We start from the raw sequence: 19531 nt of genomic DNA, 5'->3' as shown, positions 1-19531 counted from the left end.
GAGATGAGGGCCGCATAAATAATTCCCACTACTGTTTATTTTAAATGTTCTAGATGCAGTCGATACATCAGCATATTAATAGTAGCTACCCTTTCGATCCAAATCACGTTTACAGGAAAGCAAATAAAATCCATTTGCCTATACACGTGATAATTCAGATCCTAGTATTAATGCCACCGCGTTTTAGAAGTGCGAGAATTCCCATAGCTGAAGAAACACTCCGGCTAATTAACGTTTCTTGGTTGTGGCGAGTCTAATGGAGAATTCGAAACATTGTAGAATACGTTTGCCAACCATGTCGCTGTTTATTTCCTGGGGTGGTGCAGAATTATCCTACTAAATTTACTCGCTAATAACAGTATTTGATATTTCGATAAACATCGCGAATGATTGTCACATAAACGGTGACATAAGGTAGAAAATTCATGTTTTTGAGTCCAGAAATCTCTATGAAACAGAAACTGCAGATCATTTTGCCATTTTCATTGGATTATTGATATCTGGTGTAATAATAGAGGGATGATTGCCTGGGTTGTCTGCTAGCGTAGTGAAAGGTGTTTGCTACTGCAAGGGAGGTCGGGTTTGTTTTCGGTTCTAATCCTGATGGAGGCAGATTGTGTTGTGTTGTGTTGTGTTTAACACACTAATCAGCATTAAAATAGTTTTAGACATTGATTGAAAACAGTCTCACAAATTACGGATAGTTTTTCAATTTCACGTCTGTGCATAGTATGTTGGTAGCACTTCGTCGCCTTGCCTGCTATGCTGTGTAGCAGACTTTAAGGCTGTGCGGATCAGCATAACGAAAAGGCGAGGGGTCTCGCTTGTTTTGTCCACGACTGTACAATGAAGAAGAAACGGATGTCTTTCCGAGAATAATTTGACGAGAACAAAGAAAACAGAGTTAGCACGAGAATAATTGAGAAGTTATGGTATAGTCAGAGCGGCGTTGGATGGATAGCAGAGATTAAGGAAGACACGATGAAATTAAGAATTACGATGGAGGATTTGAAAGGCAAGACAATTGCGGTCGAGATAATTCAGGACAAACGTGTCACACTACCAATAAAAATTAAAAAACACAGAATGGCGAGGGTGATTTCGAATGAGGAGAGAAGGGCGCGATCTGAAAGAATGTGAAAGTATTGGGCCACCAAAAAACACAAGAGTATAATTTATAATATTGACTAAGTGGTCCAGTTGTAATCTCCCCACGGAAAATTACCCTCTACCACGCACCAATTAATCATTGTCAATCAAACCATCCACATTCATTCTCTTTGGAAAAGTATCTGATCTGATTTTCTAGTAATATATGCGCCGACAGCTCGTCGACGCCAAAGTATTTTCTAGTGCGTTTATTCTTTGGAATAACAGAGATACATATATGTATTCTCCATGGTTGTTAGACTGGTAACTAGGACAGCTTCGGAAGGGTCTGTTAAAAGATTGACTGGTTTCTAAAAGAGACATATTTGCTTTTCTTCTCGCTAAAGCGAGCTATTAACATTTGTGCCACTAGCGGGTTATTTGAAGAGAGAGAAAGACTGTAAACGGAAAATAATTAAGACTTGGAATCAACAGAAATCTGGACATGTAATGGAGATGGATTGAATATACAATTTTCTTCATAAATAAGGTTTGTGACCCCTTTTATTGTGGAGTGAATGAACGAATGAGTTCTTTGTCTGAATCATTGATGATCGCGTTGGCCCTGTAATTATTGGGGAAGTTTCAGCTGTGTCGAAGAGAGCCTGCAATCACCGAGTCTTTGTTAAATCGTCCAAAAAGGCTTCGTACACATCTGGAATTCGAAATCTTTCGGAAAAGGAACGAATTGTTCAAACGATTGATTTTACCAACTGAATGCAGCGCTTAACAATAATAATAAATGTAAAGATCTCTTACAGCAAGCCAGCCGCTGAATACTAAGACGAAGGGCTCCACCAGAGATTCTATTTGGCTGATTTCACGTAATGAAATATTATATCAAAAACTGTACATAGATAAAGTAGAGAGAGAGAGAGAGCGAATGAAAATTAGAGAAAATACTAATAATCCTCCATTAGTCTAATTTTTCGCCTGTCTTATCACGGATCAGCCTAAAGACAAAAGGGAGGCCCTTACTTTACTGTATAGATTTATGTGTGAAAGTGAAGGGATCTTAAAGGCAACAGATACAAGTCTATACAGACAAGACATTACACAAAGTTAGCGGCAAGCTGCATGCATCCATCATTCAGCATCTATTCTCCTTACGTTAATACATTATACAGTGCAGGCCATAAAATAAAATAATTAAAAATTAACGATCCCTTTGGGTACACTACGTCCAAATATTTTGCTCCGTTAGGAATGACCCAACGCTGTGATGACAGTCATTGTTATTGAATGATGTTACGCTAAATGTTTCGTCCTGCAGCAGTACAACCCCACAGGAACAGTCAAGCGGTGTAGTAACTTACTTTACGGTAAGATATGGTCCCTGATGGTGCTGCTACCTGCGAGGCAGAGAAGAAAACTCGGAGGAGTAACAGAGGCAGCCGAGTGCTGTGCGGGAGAGACAGCCCAATCCCGGAGCCCTGCAAGTCGAGAGGCAGCCACTCCATTTCCGGGTTCCTGAGACAGCGCTTCGATCTCGGCGCGCCCGCCGCTACGCCACGCCGCTACGCCGCGCTGTTTGCCGATGCGGTTCCGCACGGGCGCCCGCCTGGCCCGCGACCCGCATACCCACACCGCGGCGCGTCGAGGGCCCTCCGCCTCTGCGTGCTGTGCCCTCAGCCGGAGCCGACGCCTGCTGCCGGCTCCGCCGGAAAAGGAGCATCCGCCAGTAGCGCGCAACGGAGAAAATAAACAGCCTGTCACCCAGCGACCTATTGACGCGACGAAAATCCAGTATCTGTCACACTGTTCTGAGAGGTAGTGTGGTAGAGATCCATACATCGCCCTGTACAGCATGTTTCCGCAAGGGCGTGGATAAGTGTAACAGGACGTAGAGAATTCTCCACTGAACAATTTGAAACATTCAACCTGGGGTCGGAGAAACCAGCTTAAGCAGATATGGAAGCAAACCTGTCTACCGCTTTCCCTAGAATTACTGTTTTCCAGCTTCGTTACACCTGACGTGCGTACGAGTTTACATGTACTGTGCTGTTTATTTACATGTACATTCTCTGTTTCCTGCAAGGAAAGAAGGAGGACGAACCTGATTACCAGGAAGTCTTGATGCAAGTTTTGTTTACTTTACTTGTCCATAAGGCGGCTCTGTTGTATAGTATTACCATTGGCCCATGACAGAACGTGCTATGCGTAAGTAGGCTATTTAGGTTTCTATGTCGGTAACGCCACGTAGCGCTCTATGAGAAAATCACTGACTGCGCTGTGTGAACGCTGTGGTTGGTTTGTATTGTTGGAGTATATGCTATTGTAGTGTTGGGCAGTTGGCTGTTAACAGCGCGTAACGTTGCACAGTTGGAGGTGAGCCGCCAGCAGTGCTGGATGTGGGGAGAGAGATGGCGGAGTTTTGAGAGCGGTTGATCTGAACGTATGTCCATCAGAGACAGTAAATTTGTAAGACTGGATGTCATGAACTGATATATAATGACTTTTGAACACTATTAAGGTAAATTCATTGTTTGTTCTCTATCAAAATCTTTCATTTGCTAACTATGCCTATCAGTAGTTAGTGACTTCAGTAGTTAGAATCTTTTATTTAGCTGGCAGTATTGGCGCTCGCTGTATTGCAGTAGTTGGAGTAATGAAGATTTTTGTGAGGTAAGTGATTCATGAAAGGTATAGGTTATTGTCAGTCAGGGCCATTCTTTTGTAGGGACTATTAAAAGTCAGATTGCATTGCGCTAAAAATATTGTGTCAGTTTAGTGATGATCAGAATAACTAAAGAGAGAAATGTCTGAGTACGTTCAGTTGTGCTCAGCTGTTTGAAAATCAAATAACGCAAGGGGTTTACCAGCACAGTAATTCATAAATTTTTCTAAGGCGACGTTTCATATGAATCAACGACAGACCTATTTATTACTCAGTGCTGTTCAGAGACGTACATTACACTGCGATGGAGTAATACCGGTACAGTATTTCCTGGTCGCTAGATTGGAAGGGGAGGTCGTATTAACGGCCTACGAGGTCACCTGACCTTAATTCCCTTGATTATTTTCTATGGGAAGATCTAAAGTCACTTTTGATAATTATTTATTAATACCTTCAGCTGCTAACGGGCGTTGATAAGTATCAACATGGACAGGTGAAAATGTGTGCCCCGATCGGGACTCCTAACCGGGATCTCCTGCTTACATGGTAGACGCTCTATCCATCTGAGACACCGGCGGCACAGAGGATAGTGCGACAGCGAGACCCACATCCTCACCATATATGTCCACACACAACATTCGTAGTGTCCCTACCTAATACACTCATTATTTGTGGAAGACATTCTGACCAAGCCCCGTAAGATTTCTGGTAATATGTGTGCATCCGCACAGAAGAAGGAGGTCATGGCCGGTATTGCCAGAACTGTATACTTGTATGGATATGATGTCTGTTCTTTCGGACATGTCCGAAAGAACAGACACCATATCCATATATGTATAAAGTCACTGTTGTATGAGACTCCAGTGGATACGGAGGTGCAATTAGATGCCATAATTACAGCTACCTGTGATTAGATTCGAAACACACGAAGGATACTTGTCAGGGTGCGTCAGAAACTTCTTCGTCGATGTCATGCTTCCATTGAGGTTGATGGCCGTCAGTTTTAGTTCATTGTGAGACACAGTGCTAATGGTAGGTTCATTGTGTCAGTGATGTTATTTGCAATTAACTAATGTAAATAAAAATAACACAGTAATGTGATTCTATCCCTATCATTTCCTTAAGCTGGCTTCTCCGACCCAAGGTTCCCTATGTGGCGTTCGCTGGGTTATTCAGTGGTTTGGTATTTAACTAATTTGTAAATGGAAATGATAATCTTATTTTATTACATTGAGTAATGACTAAATAATTTTTCTCCCGGCTAAAGATTTGATCAAGTTGCTAAAGAACTCCAAGATAACTTCGTGTTAAAGTGTTGTCTGTAAGTTGTGTAAGTGTCACTAAATCACAGTTCATACAACGGATTCTATACAACTATGGATTATGATGGAAACAGTTATCTTCAGCAAAATGATCATTAAAACCACCGAATATCAGCCGTGCACATCACTGACGTATGTTACCTGAAACAATATTCTTCGCAACTCGTGCGTAATTAAATTCGGCTCCATACATCAGCTAGAAAAGTTTGTTATAACGTTCGTGCTATAAGCACTGTTTTTTTTAAGAACCAATCTGATTCGAATCATTTTCATTCAAATGAGTTCGGGACCACCGGTGCACATTTATTTTTACACATGTATTACGTTCAGCATTTATGTCTGCAGAGTTGCGTAATTTGAATTTGCCGCTAAGACAATTGTTAAGATGGCGGCAGACAATTGATAGAGACTTTCTATTGTTAGACCAAATAAGTATTTTAACTGCTTATTACACTTTACAGAAACTCTACTTTCGTATTGTGCACTATTTAGACTTGATCAAGCAAACATTGGATTTGTTTCTAAGGAAAACACAGACAAAAACGCGATATAAATCGCTATCATCAATGGCTGCGCTCCTTGCAGCGGAAAGAAACAATTAACACAGGTAATGCTTACTGAGAGAGGAATTATAGTTACGAATAATTATTCACTCATGTTTATAATAATAATGAACTCTATTTGTAAGTAATAATTAACAAATAATTACAATTTCTTAACAGACCTCAGTTTTACGTGCTGAACCTACAAAAGCCATCCAACAAAAGGTAAAAAAAAAGGAAGACAAACGCAGATCATAAAGGGAATTTACAATTATCATTGTCTATGTATGATACACATCGATATGTCCAATTACATTTTTTCATATGTCGAATAGAAAATGTTCATAACTGTTGCAGGCATAATTTCCTCTCGTCGCACTGTAGCCAAAAATTTACCACGTGGATGTTACACCTACCCCAAATTATTCAGTGGAGCATCCCCAATGTGCTGTCCAATTTTTGCACGGTCTTACGGACACACCCTGCAGAAATCTTACGATAGGTAGATGCACACATGCAATGCGTCATAGCTTCTCTGTGACAGACGTTTTATCGCGAGTACCAGCTAGCTGCTTCATCCGAGAGGTGGAATACCGTCTAAGCGACAAAAATTTACGTTAATTATTGTACATTAAATTACACGTTTGGTTACACCAAATGGAATAAAACTTCGTACTGTCAATAAGTAACAACAGTGTTAATTTCAGACTCTGATCTACAATACTTTTACGGAATGAACTGGTACATGTCTGTCCGCAGCTCGTGGTCTTGCGGTGACGTTCTCGATTTCCGAGCACGGGGTCCCGGATTCGATTCCCCGTGAGGTTAGGGATTTTCACCTGCTCCGAGATGACTGCGTATTGTTGTGTCGTCTTCATCATCATCACTCATCCCCATTACGGTAGCAGGAAAGCAACGGCAAACCAACTCCATTAGGACCTTGCCTAGTACTGCGCTGCGGGTCTCCCGCATCGTTCCCCTACGCTCTGTCAAAAAGAATGGGACTTCACTTCCAGTAAATTCCTGACGAGTTCCTAAATGTCACTTAAAAGTCAATGAGGAAATTTAATATTTATGGTGCTGGTCTACATCTGCATCAGTGCTCTGCAGGTCACGATGAGACGCATGGCTGTGGGTATGTTCCACTGTACCAGTTATTAGGATTTCTTCCCGTCCCATTCACGTATGAAACGCTGGACGAATGGTTGTTTGAATGGCTCTGTGCATGCAGTGATTATTCTAATCTTATCCTAATGATCCCTATGTGAGCGACACCTAGGGGATTGTAGTATATTCCTAGAGTCTCATCATTATAAGCAGGCTATTGAAACATTGTCAGTAAACCGTCTCGGGATAGTTTACGACTATATCCAAGAGTTTTCCAGTTCAATTCCTTCAGTATCTCTGTTACAGTCTCCCACCGATCAAACAAACCTGTGACGATTAGTGCTGCCCTTCTCTGTACATGTTCAATATCCTTTGTTAGTGTTAGTCCTATGTCGTATGGGTCCCGCACACGTGAGCAATAGTCTAGAACCGGTCTCGTACATACCTGACATTACTTTTCGGCGGGCTAAGGTGCGTGTTCTTGTTCAAGTTGTAGATTATGTGTGCAAATAAGTAGTTGAAACTCCAAACATTTTTTTTTTTATCTGTCTTGGACCTTCTACTTTAAATACACATATTGTGGGATTGCTAGCGTTGAAACTGAATCCACAGATGAAACTCCACCGTAACAAAACTTTTTGATAAAAACTGGAAAGAGTTCAGCTATTTAAACACATCCACTGGCAAGCAAACAAGTGATCTTAGTATGTGACTTTATTTTACAGAAGCACACAGATCACAAATCACAGCTGAATTTATCGTTCACGGTAGAGTACAGTGTGACACAAATTGAAACATCGAGAGAAAAATAGTCCAATATTACGTTCGTTAAAATCATATCTCTTATATCATAGTGTTATAGGCCCTTTGCTGTTGCTTATCTACATAAACGATTTGGGAGACAATCTGATTAGCCGTCTTCGGTTGTTTGCAGATGATGCTGTCGTTTATCGACTACTAAAGTCATCAGAAGATCAAAACAAACTGAAAAACGATTTAGAAGAAATATCGGAATGGTGCGAAAAGTGGCAGTTGACCCCAGATAACGAAAAGTGTGAGGTCATTCACATGGGTGCTGACAGGAACTCAAACTTTGGTTACACGATAAATCAGTATAGAAGCACTAAATTCAACTTAATACCTTGGTAATACAATCACGAACACCCTAAATTGGAAGAAACACATAGAAAATGCTGTGGGGAAGGCTAACCAAAGACTACGACTTATTGGCAGGACACTTAGAAAATGTAACAGACCTACTAAGGAGACTGCCTTCACTACCCTTGTCCGTCCTCTTTTAGAATACTGCTGCGCGGTGTGGGATCCTTACCAGATAGGACTGACGGAGTACATCGAAAAAGTTCAAAGAAAGGCAGCACGTTTTGTATTATCGCGAAATATGGGAGAGAGTGTCACGAAAACGATACAGGATTTGGGCAGGAAATCATTACAAGGAATCTTCTCACGAAATTCCAGTCACCATCTTTCTCCTCCGTATGCGAAAATATTTTGTTGACACTGAACTACATAGGGCGGAACCATCACCTCGATAAAATAAGAGAAATCAGAGATCGCACGGAAAGATATAGGTGTACATTCTTTCCGCGCGCTATACGAGATAGGAATGATAGAGAATTGTGAAGGTGGTTCGATGAAACCTCTGCCAGGCACTTAAATGTGCTATGCAGAGTATTCATGTAGATGTAGATGTAGATACGATTGGACTGATTTTAGCATTTACCTGCGGGAAAAACACATCGTCACAACACGATCTGTCGAAAAACATTCGATATAATTGTTATCTGAATCGTCATCAAATATTTCGTTCGCACCACGAGTGGACCCGCCAAGGACTTTGCATTTACTTAAAAATGAACATGAACAGCCAGAACTGTGGTTGTGACTGTTCACGTTCATTTTTTAATAACAAAAAACAGCTATTCTCCATGAAAAATTTTGTTAAAACTTCCTGACTTTGTATATCATTTGCTCTAGACGATTCCCTTGCTCGCTGAACATTTTGAACACAAAATCAACACAAAAGTACAAAAAACGCACGACACAGAGAGAACCTGAATGTTAACTAACGCCTGCTAAGCAAAGGACGATAACAAAGATTTCAAAAACAACTAATTTCTTTATTGATACTACCACCATCGGGCAGAACTACGAAACCCGCAGACCTGGCAACTGTTTGCGGGAGTGGTAAATACACGTTTGATACCGTGGAAATTCATGGTAACTGGTGAGACGTAACAATTTCCCACATGAACCCTAACGTTATGTCGGCAGCAGCCTAAGAGTTAACGGCGAATCATGCCTTTCAATGACATGAGAAGACTTCTGTAAAACACTTATTTTTAAGTCATTTTTATTTCTACTGACATTACGATTTACTTAGTCCGCCTCTGACCTGAGATGAGCTGAGTTGTCGGTGAGGCTGACGGCCACGCAGAGGACCCGGCTTCAATTCCCGGTACTGCCAGGTATTTGTCATTGGTGGGAGGACTGCAGAAGAGAACAGAAGCTTTCGATATGTGGTGCTACAGAAGAATGCTGAAGATTAGACGGGTAGATCACATAACTAATGAGGAAGTATTGAATAGGATTGGGGAGAAGAGAAGTTTGTGGCACAACTTGACCTGAAGAAGGGATCGCTTGGTAGGACATGTTCTGAGGCATCAAGGGATCACCAATTTAGTATTGGAGGGCAGCGTGGAGGGTAAAAATCGTAGAGGGAGACCAAGAGATGAATACACTAAGCAGATTCAGAAGGATGTAGGTTGTAGTAGGTACTGGGAGATGAAGAAGCTTGCACAGGATAGAGTAGCATGGAGAGCTGCATCAAACCAGTCTCAGGACTGAAGACCACAACAACAACAACGGGAGGACTGCAACTGGCTGTTCTCAGTCTCTTGATGCCAACTGTGAAGCTACTTGACCGAGAATTAGCGACTCCATATCACGAAAAAAGACCCCATGCTTCCACATACCGCTTCCAAAGACGTTACCAGAGAATGACATGGCGGTCGATCGGGACCGATAAGCCTGCCATGGCCTGTGGGTGAAAAAAAAAGATTTATTTTAAATACTGCTGATTTCATTTGTTTTATTGCTTGAGTGCATAAAGTAATAAGTGTTGCTTGTACGTATGTAAAATCGTTGGAACGTGTACCTTTACATCTGAGCTACATCTACATGAGTACTCATCACATTTAAGTGCCTGGCAGAGGGTTCCTCGAATAATTCTCCATTATTCCGACCTCGCACAGCGCGCGGAGAAAACGAACACCTATATTTTTCCGTGCAAGCTCCGGTTTCCCTTATTTTATTATGGTGATCGTTTTTCCCGATGTAGGTCGCCGTCAATAAAATATTTTCCCTTTCGGAGGACAAAATTAGTGATTGAAATTTTGTGAGCAGGTTCTGCCGCAACGAAAAACGCCTGTGTTTTAATGATGTCCTCCGCAAATCCTGTATTATTTCAGTGACACTCTCACCCCTATTTCGCAATAATGCAAAACGTGCTGCCCTTCCTTGAACTTTCTTGATGTACTGCGTCAATCCTATCTGGTAAGGATCCCACATTGCGCAGTAGTATTCTAAAAGAGGACGGACAAACGTAGTGTAGACAGTCTATAGTAGATCTGTTACATTTTCGAGTGTTCTGCGAATAATACGCAGTCTTTGGTTAGCCTTCCCCAAAATATTTTCTATGTTTTCCTTCCTATTTAAATTGTTCATAAGTGTAATTCCTAGATATTTAGCAGAACTTACGGCCCTTAGATTTTACTGATTTATCGTGTAACCGAAGTCTAGCGGATTCCTTTTAGCACTCATGTAGATGACCTCACACTTTTCGTTATTTAGTGTCAATTTCCAATTTTTGCACAATAGAGATTTTTTTTCGAAATCGTTTTGCAATTTGTTTTGATATCCTTACGACTTTGCTACTCGATAAACGACGGCGTCATCTGCAGACCACCCAAGAGGGCGTTTTTAAATCGTTTATGTAGATAAGGAACAGCAAAGGGCTTATTACACTAGCTTCGGGAACGCCAGAAATCTCTTCTGTTTTACTCTATGACTTTCCGTCAGCTACTACTAACTGTGACCTTTCTGAAAGGAATCAAGAATGAGTGTCGTAACTGAGACGATATTTCATAAGCAAGCAATTTCACTACAAGCCGCTTGTGTGGTATAGTGTCAAAAGGCATGTGGAAATCTAGAAATACGGAATCAATTTGTAATCCCTTGTCAATAGAACTCAACCCTTAGTGTGTGTAAGGAACTAGATGTGTTTCACAAGAATAATGTTTTCTAAATCCCTGTTGAACGTGTGTCAGTAGGCCGTCTTCTTCGAGGTAGTTCATTATGTTAGAACACAATACATGTTCCAATATCCTGCTTGCATATCAACGTTAGTGATAGGGGCCTGTAATTTAGTGACTTACTCCTACTGCTTTCCTCGAATATTGGTGTGACCTGTGCAACTTTCCAGTCTTTGGGTACGGATCTTTTGTTGAGCGAACGGTTGCATATGATTGTGAAGTATGGAGCTTTTGTATCAGCACTCTCTGAAAGGAACCTGATTGGTGTACAATCTTGACCGGAAGACTTGCATTTGTTAAGTGATTTAACCTGCTTCGCTACTCCAAGGATATCTACCTCTATGGTACTCATGTTGGCAGCTGCCCTTGATTCAAATTCTGGAATATTTACTTCGTCTTCTTCGGTGACCGTATTTGAATCAGCTACGTTGCGGATGTTGTGAGTTGTGAAGCAGTAACTTCATGAGAGTTTGTGAATATAGTAACCAGTTCAGTTCTTCAAATAATTGATTATGTAACTTTTCCTGGGACTTATTATTTAATAATTCTGTCTAAAATAGCTTCAGGGTGCGATCGTTTCCAGACGGGAAACTCGCGATTATTCGGATTTACATCTGAAGTTGATTGGCTAATTTTGGACTGAGCTAGTCACATGTAAAACATATGGTGCAAGTTATATCGATAATGAGCTCTTGTCATGGAACGTGTTCCAATGAATTTTGCGGAAACGTTTTTGCGGTGTCTTCGTCGCCACTATAAAGCCTTGTACCGTACGAAACAAGGGAGAGGATGTTACGCATGGCCAGTATCCTCTTTCTGCAACACAAATGCACACGTGGGTTCTTCATTTACATTAACAGGAAACTACTTGCCCTGAATAGGGTCCATGTTTTGTGGTACAAGGTCTTCAATCATTGTCCTCTAGCAGAAAGTATCGGTAATCTCTTACTCTAATGTGCTCCTACTACATACTGTCATAGCCTAATCTCAATCTGCAATGAATGACAGACTCCAAACTGGAGTGTGAGTTAGTGCGTCAGTGACTGAGCTAGTCAGTGAGACCCTCCTGTCTGCCGCAGCGGCACAAATACTTGCGGCCATTGGCGGCCTGTTGCTTATTGGTTTGTCTCTGTCCTCTCTAAAGGTACGCCCACTTGATCGAGGGCCTACTATCGATCTTCGCGCTACATCTCTGCCGACCGATGTGCTGGCGTCAGATGAAAATGTATTGGACAGTATTACGTAGAGAACTGTTACACAGTTTCCGTATTTTTTTCGGTGCAAACCGAGCGTTTATTAGGATTAACTCAAATTCCATGCTGTGTGCTGTGCAAATGTTAACTGTGAACTGACAGCTCAATATGAACTTTAGAAAATATTGTGTGATCACTTTGTTCAAAACTATTGATTCAAATGGCTCGAAGCATTATGGGACTTAACATCTGAGGCCATCAGTCTCCTAGAAATCAGAACTACTTAAACCTAATTAAGCTAAAGGCATCACACACATCCTTGTCCGAGGGAGTATTCGAACCTGCGACCGTAGTGGTAGCGCGGTTCCAGATTGAAGCGCCTAGAACCGCTCGGCCACTGCAGCCGGCTGTGAGCAATTTGTGAACCATTCATTATGTACACATACACATTATGTACAGGTCATGGAGGAAAGCTTGGACGAGGAGAAAAGGGCAAGTGCCATAGCCCGATTTCCCAGAAACTTTGCTTAATGTATGAGGGGTCAAAATAATCGGACATGAGTCTTGCGTTATCCGCAGATGTTGAACTCAGGGTAAGATTTTGGACGTACTGTGGATGTCTTTTAACGAGCGTTAAGCTTATCGAAAGCAGTGACAGAGTGGTCACACCCGTGACATCATACTTGTGCGCCCCATGTTCGAAACACGTTACTGTTTTTATTTTGATTTTGATTTTTCGTTTTCTTTCATTTACCTACCAATGTCCTTTCGAGATAACTAGGGAATTGTTTCTTCTGAAGTCAGACGACTTAAGGGAGTTATATTAATTTTACAGCTACAACTCTGTTTCACAATAACTGGTATAACTTATTATATAAAGTATGTGGTTATTTTCAGGGGTTACAATCTTTTTAATTCTGCATGTTTTTATATTTATTCTTCTATCAAGTCGTATTTATTTTCTTATATTTGGTTCTTGTGTTTATTATTCAGGAAGGACTGGTGCATTCCCTGGGTGATAACAATGGAGGAAACAATCGAAACACAGAAAATCTGAACACCATGCGCATTGAGCGAAGCCTGGTTTGTCTCAGTGAAACTCTTCGTGTGAATCTCACTCGGGAAGGAGACGTCGTTGGGAGTGTGAAGAGTTCAAACGTTGGCAATTATTTCCCAGCAAACCACGCGTAACGGATAATTTCTATACATCCTCTTCCCTTGCTGAATCCCGCTTGGTAGTCGCCAACTGTACTTTCTACCTGTTGTTCTACTCTCTTGAGCAAGAGTTTTGACACTACCTTGTATCCGACCTCTAGTAGCGATGTTACTCTGTAGTTGTTTGCGTCTCTATTGTCCCCCTTCCAATATATTGGTGCTACAATTGCATTCTTCCATCCTTCTGGCAACTTCTTTGTTCTCCAAATCTGGTGGATAATGTTTTTCATGTTGTCTATTGCTGTAATTATACAATACTAGATTTATTTTCCTATGTGTCCGCAATATCTTACATTTATTTAGGTTCAGTGACAACTGCCAGTTCCTCTTCAAGTCATTCTGCAAATCTGCACTGTCATGTGGCGTTGCTACATTTTTATAGACAACTGCATTATTTGCAAACAGTCTTCAAGAACATCCGCTGGTTTGCACTAAACCATTTATAATAAATGTAAACAATAACGGTCCTGTCACACTTTCTTAGTGTACTCCGGAAATTTACTTCACATCTGTTGATTTTGTTCCATGAAGAGAGGCATGTTGAGCTCTGTCTGCAAGGAAGTCCTGAATCCCGTCGCAAATCTGATCCGATACTCGATAACCTCATATTCCTTTCTATCCACTGAACTCCAGTGTGGGTCGGTGTCAAATGCCTTTCTAACGTCAAGGAACACGGCATCTATCTGAGCGCCCTTGTTTACAGCGCTATGGTCTCTTAGAGGAACAGAGCAATCTGCGTTCCGAGAGACCTCTGTTTTCGGAATCCACATTGATTTTTGTAGAGGAGATTTGCGTTGTCCAAAGGCTTTCTACTGTTTGAATATAAAACCTGTCCCATAATTCTGCTACAGATTGACATCATGATATAGACCTATAATTACGTGTCTGTGTTCTTTTTGAAAATTGGATGATCTACGCTTTTTTTCTCTCGCTAGTTGAGACATATAGGGTTGTTCTTATCATGATCGATAGCAAAACAATACCGACAACGATAGTTCAGGTACACATCCAGACGTAGCAAACTAAATATGAAGAGATGGAGAAAATATGTGAGGATATTGAAGGGAAATAAAGTACATAAAGGGAGATGTAAACCTAACAGCTATGAGGGACTGGAATACAGTTGTACGGAAAGAAGTTGAACAAAGGGTTACAAGAGAACATGGGCTTAGGACAAGCAATGAGACAGTGAAAAGACCAATTGACTTCTGAAATAAAATTGAGTTAGTGACAGTGAACACTCTGTTCAAGAATAATATGAGGAGGAGATATACTTGAAGAAGGCCCGGTGATAAGGAAAGATTTCTGTTAGATTACATCATGGTCAGACAGAGATTTCGGAATTAGATACTGGACTGTAAGAGGAACCAGAATCAGATACAGACCCAGATCACAATTTAACAGTGATGAAGAGTAGGCTGAAGTTAAGAAGGCTAACAGCTAGAACCAATGCACAAAGAAATGATATACGGAATTACTAAGGAATGACGAGATACGCTTGAAGTTCTCTATAGCTATAGAAATAGCTACAAGGAATTGTTCAGTAGACAGTACAGTTGGAGACGAATGGAAACTCCGAAAAGGGCAATCATAGAAGTTGGAAAGAATAACGTCGATACAAATAGTGTAACTGCGAAGGAACCATGGATAACAAAAGAAATACTTCAGTTGATAGACGAAAGAAGAAAGCACAAAAATGTTCAGGGAAATGCAGGAATACAGATGTACACGTTGCTGAGGAATGAAGTAAATAGGAATTGCAGAGAAGCTAAGACGAAACGGCAGCATGAAAAATGTGGAGAGATCGAAAAAGAAATTATTGTCGGAAGGAGTGATTCAGCGTATAGGAAAGTCACAACAAACTTCGGTGAAATTAAAATATAGAATGGCAACAGTGAGAGTGGAACGGAAATTCCATTATTAAATGAGAAGAGAGGGTGGATAAGTGGGAAAAGTACGTTGAAGGCCTCTATCAGGGAGAAGATTTGTTTGATGTGATAGAAGAAAAAACAGGAGTCGATTTAGAAGAGATAGGGGATCTAGTATTAGAATCAAAATTTAATAAAGGTTTGGAGGACTTAGGATCAAATAAGGCAGAAGGGATGGATAACATTACATCAGACTTTCTAAATTCGTTGGGGAAAGTGAGAAGTAAACGACTATTCACGTCAATGTGTAGAATGTATGAGTTTTGACGCCGGCCGCGATGGTCTCGCGGTTCTAGGCGCGCAGTCCGGAACCGCGCGACTGCTACGGTCGCAGGTTCGAATCCTGCCTCGGGTGTGGATGTGCGTGATGTCCTTAGGTTAGATAGGTTTAAGTAGTTCTAAGTTCTAGGGGACTGATGACCACAGCTGTTAAGTCCCATAGTGCTCAGAGCCATTTGAACCAACCATTTTTGAGTTTGGCGACATACCAACTGACGTTCGGAATAATATCACCCATACAATTCCGAAGACTGTAAGAGGTGAGAAGTGCGAGAATTATCGCACAATCAACTTAACTAGTCATGCATCCAAGTTGCTAACCAGAATAATATACAGAAAAATGGAAAATAAAATTGAGGATGTGTCGGATGACGATCAGTTTGGCTTTAGGAAAGGTAAAGGCACCAGATAGGCAATTCTGACGTTGCTGTTATTAATGGACGCAAGGCTAAAGAAAAATTAAGACCCGTTCCTAGGATTTTTTAACCTGGAAAAAGCGTTCGACAATGTAAAATGGTGCAAGATGTTCGAAATTCTTAGAAAAATAGCGATATGCGGCGGGGAGAGATGGTAATATAAGGTATGTACAAGATTCAAGAAGGATTAATAGGAGTGGAGGACCAAAAGTAAGTGCTCTGATTAAAAAGGGTATAAGATAGGGATGTAGTCTTTCAGTCCTACTCTTCAACGAGTACAGAGTAGCGATAGAGAGTAAATCGAAGAATGACGAAAGTAATGAGAAGTAGCAGAAATGAGAGCAGGGAGGAACTTAACATCAGACAAAGTAGATATGGAATTGTACACCCAGGCAGCAAAATAACCAATGACGAATGGAGCAACGAGGACATCAAAAACTAACTAACACTGCCACAAAGGGCATACCTAGCCGAGAGAAGTCTACTAGCGTCAAACGTAGGCCTTAATTTGAAGAAGAAATGTCTGAGAACGTACATTTCGAGCATAGCATTGAATGGTATCGAAACATGTTCTGCGGGAAATCCGGAACAGAATAGATTGTAATTATTTGAGATGTACTGTTACAGACGAAAATTGAAAGTTAGGTGGACTGATATGGAGTGAGGAGGTTATGCACAGAATCTGAGAGGAAAGGAATATGCGGAAAACTTTGACCTGGAGACAGACAGGATGACAGAACATCTGTTACGACATCAGGGAATGATTTCCATGGTACTATGGGAATACATCCACCAAATAATTGAGGAGACATGTTGCAACTGCTACTCTGAGATGAAGAGGTTGCCACAGGAGTGGAATTCGTGGCGGGCCGCATCAAAGCAGTCGGAAGACTGATGATTCAAGGGAAAAAAGTACCCTTCACTGGTCCTGCATTCTATACTGTGCAAAGCTTGTCCTGTATCCTCGCACTTTCACGCAACGACGCCGTTTCTCCGTACGATACAGCGCCAACAACAAACCGTAGAAGACTGTCTGCTCACCAAATCAATCGGATAGTTTATGTACAGAAAGTACAAGAGTGGACCTATCACATTTCCCTGGGGCGCTCCTGAAGATACATTTGTGCCTGATAGACACTTGTCGCCAATGCCAACATTCTTGGCACTATTACTGAAAAGAAAGAAGCCATTCACATATCTGAGGACCTACTCCGTACGATAGGACCTTCGTTAAGATCATGCAGTGCGGCACTGTGTCAAAAGCTTTCCGGAAATCTAGTAGTATGGAATCTCCCTGTTGCCCTTCATCCATGTTTCGTGGATTATCGTGTAAGAAAAGTGTGAGTGAGTTTCGTACGAGCCGTGCTTTCTAAATCGGTGCTGATTTGCTGATCAATGCTCATTTCTCTCAATAAAGTGTATTGTATTAGAACTCAGAAGAAAGCTTAACGACCCGTCGGCAGTGCGATAATTAGAGCTGAAACTCGGGTTTCTAAAGAGTGGAGAAGGAAACCGACCACTCCCTTATCAAATGAACCACATCGGTATTTTCTTGGAGTAAATTAGGGAAATCAGTGACCGGACGGGAATCTGAACCGTCGTCCTCCAGAATGCGAGCCAAGTGTGCCGACCACGGAGCCGCCTCGAGCAGTCCATCTTTGAACATTCCCGAGAAATCTCTAGCAGACCGACGATACGGACTGTAATTCTGAGGCTCCGTATTTCTACCCTTCTCGTTCACTCGAGTCACCCGTGATTTATTCGTCGCCTGACACTTCCCACTGGGCTATGGATTCATCATAAATCCAAGCTGTTAAAGGGAACAACGCCTAACAGTACAGCTGTAGAACTGAATTGAGGTTCCATCCAGACGTAGTTATTCAATGCCAGTCAAACTTTTTTTGTCCTCGATACGGGAGTATGTGCAGGGGTTAAACAATGGTACGTTTGTACGACTCTCCTCCGTGAACTGCTTCTTATAGGCGAAATTTAAAACGTCAGCTTGTAACCTCCCTCTCACTTATCGACCTTAATGACAGTGAAAAATTAAACCGCGTGCAGCTAAAGGAAATTTGGGAAAAAGCAATCGTCACCGAAGTTAATCTGTCGGTAAAGAGAGAGGAAAGGGTTACATCTAAATGAAAGGAAAAATGCAAATGAAAGTGGTGGAAATTAATCTTGAAAAGAGGTAAAGTTAAAAAAGAAAGTAAATGTGCGGTCGTTACGTTAACAATTAATAGGCGTTAATTAGATATTTGAGATTTGGGGAAAATTGCGGTCGCCAGTCCCATGGACAACTACTATAATAACTGAAAATAAAAGATTAATGCACATATATTTAGCACTAAAAGCACAACATGTTGTGTGGAAAATGAATGTTTGTCAGAAGTAATAAATTTTGCTAAACTGTGTCTTAATTTAGCAAAAGAATGAATAAAACTGGAAAATTGAAAGTTAATTTAGTGACTGAAATTAATAGTGAACTATGTTTATGAAGCACTACGAAATTCAATAAAATAAGATTAGTCTTGGGCTAGATCAACATTCATTTCAAAAGCTACTTGAATCTACGCAATTTAGAAATAAGAGATTTAACTTTGAACTTCAATTAAATGATTCTGAACAATTAAGAATTGTAAAATTTACTGCGTACTAAGATGGGCTGCAGTCACAGGTAAGCTAAAATATGGTAACAAAACTCGCACTCTTAATTTGTGCTTGTGTAATCTAAATATTGTAACCAGCAATGAATACTTTAAGTGAGTTTTGAAATTAAAGCAGTGAGATGGAATGATATTACTTTAATGCTGGCGTTCGAATTTCAACGACACTCGGGTTCATTCTGGAAAAGGAAGGGACCCTGCTTGGTAACGCAATTGGGACAATGAGCAACAAAGGTTCATGCAATGTTGCTGTTTTTTGAAACAGTTTGAAAAGCTAAGGTCTGCCATACAGTTCTAAAACCTTCGTGCTTCCAGTCTGCCTAGTTGGTTGATTGGAGGTTTGAAGTCATCGATCGAGAAGGTGGCGACAGTCACTCATTGTCGGCCGTCGCTGTTGCAGAAGCTGGATGATGGCTCGCCTTCTTCTCGACGTGGTCACCAGGCGAAACGGGCTCTTGATGTGCGCCAGCTAATGCTTCCCGTCCGCGACACCATGTCAGAAACTATCATCGCAAGTCGAGCGCAATTACATGCTGCCAAACCCCGAAAGTGCGGCAACTCGCGGGAGCGTCACACAACACCTGCTCCACCACCCTACTCCAGCCAGACTCCGCTCTGCCCGGGTTCCACGCAGCACAGTTAACACTACCTACCAAAGATCCTAAACACTTTGGTTCCCCACACGACCTATCGATGTTTCGTTCGATAGCATAGTTTTCCCTAGGCCAGACCCAGCATATAAGTACGAATAATATTTACAAACCAATTA

Source organism: Schistocerca cancellata, chromosome 6 (assembly GCF_023864275.1).
Source record: "Schistocerca cancellata isolate TAMUIC-IGC-003103 chromosome 6, iqSchCanc2.1, whole genome shotgun sequence".
In the NCBI taxonomy this organism is placed as follows: domain Eukaryota; kingdom Metazoa; phylum Arthropoda; class Insecta; order Orthoptera; family Acrididae; genus Schistocerca; species Schistocerca cancellata.
This window is presented reverse-complemented; position numbering follows the sequence as displayed.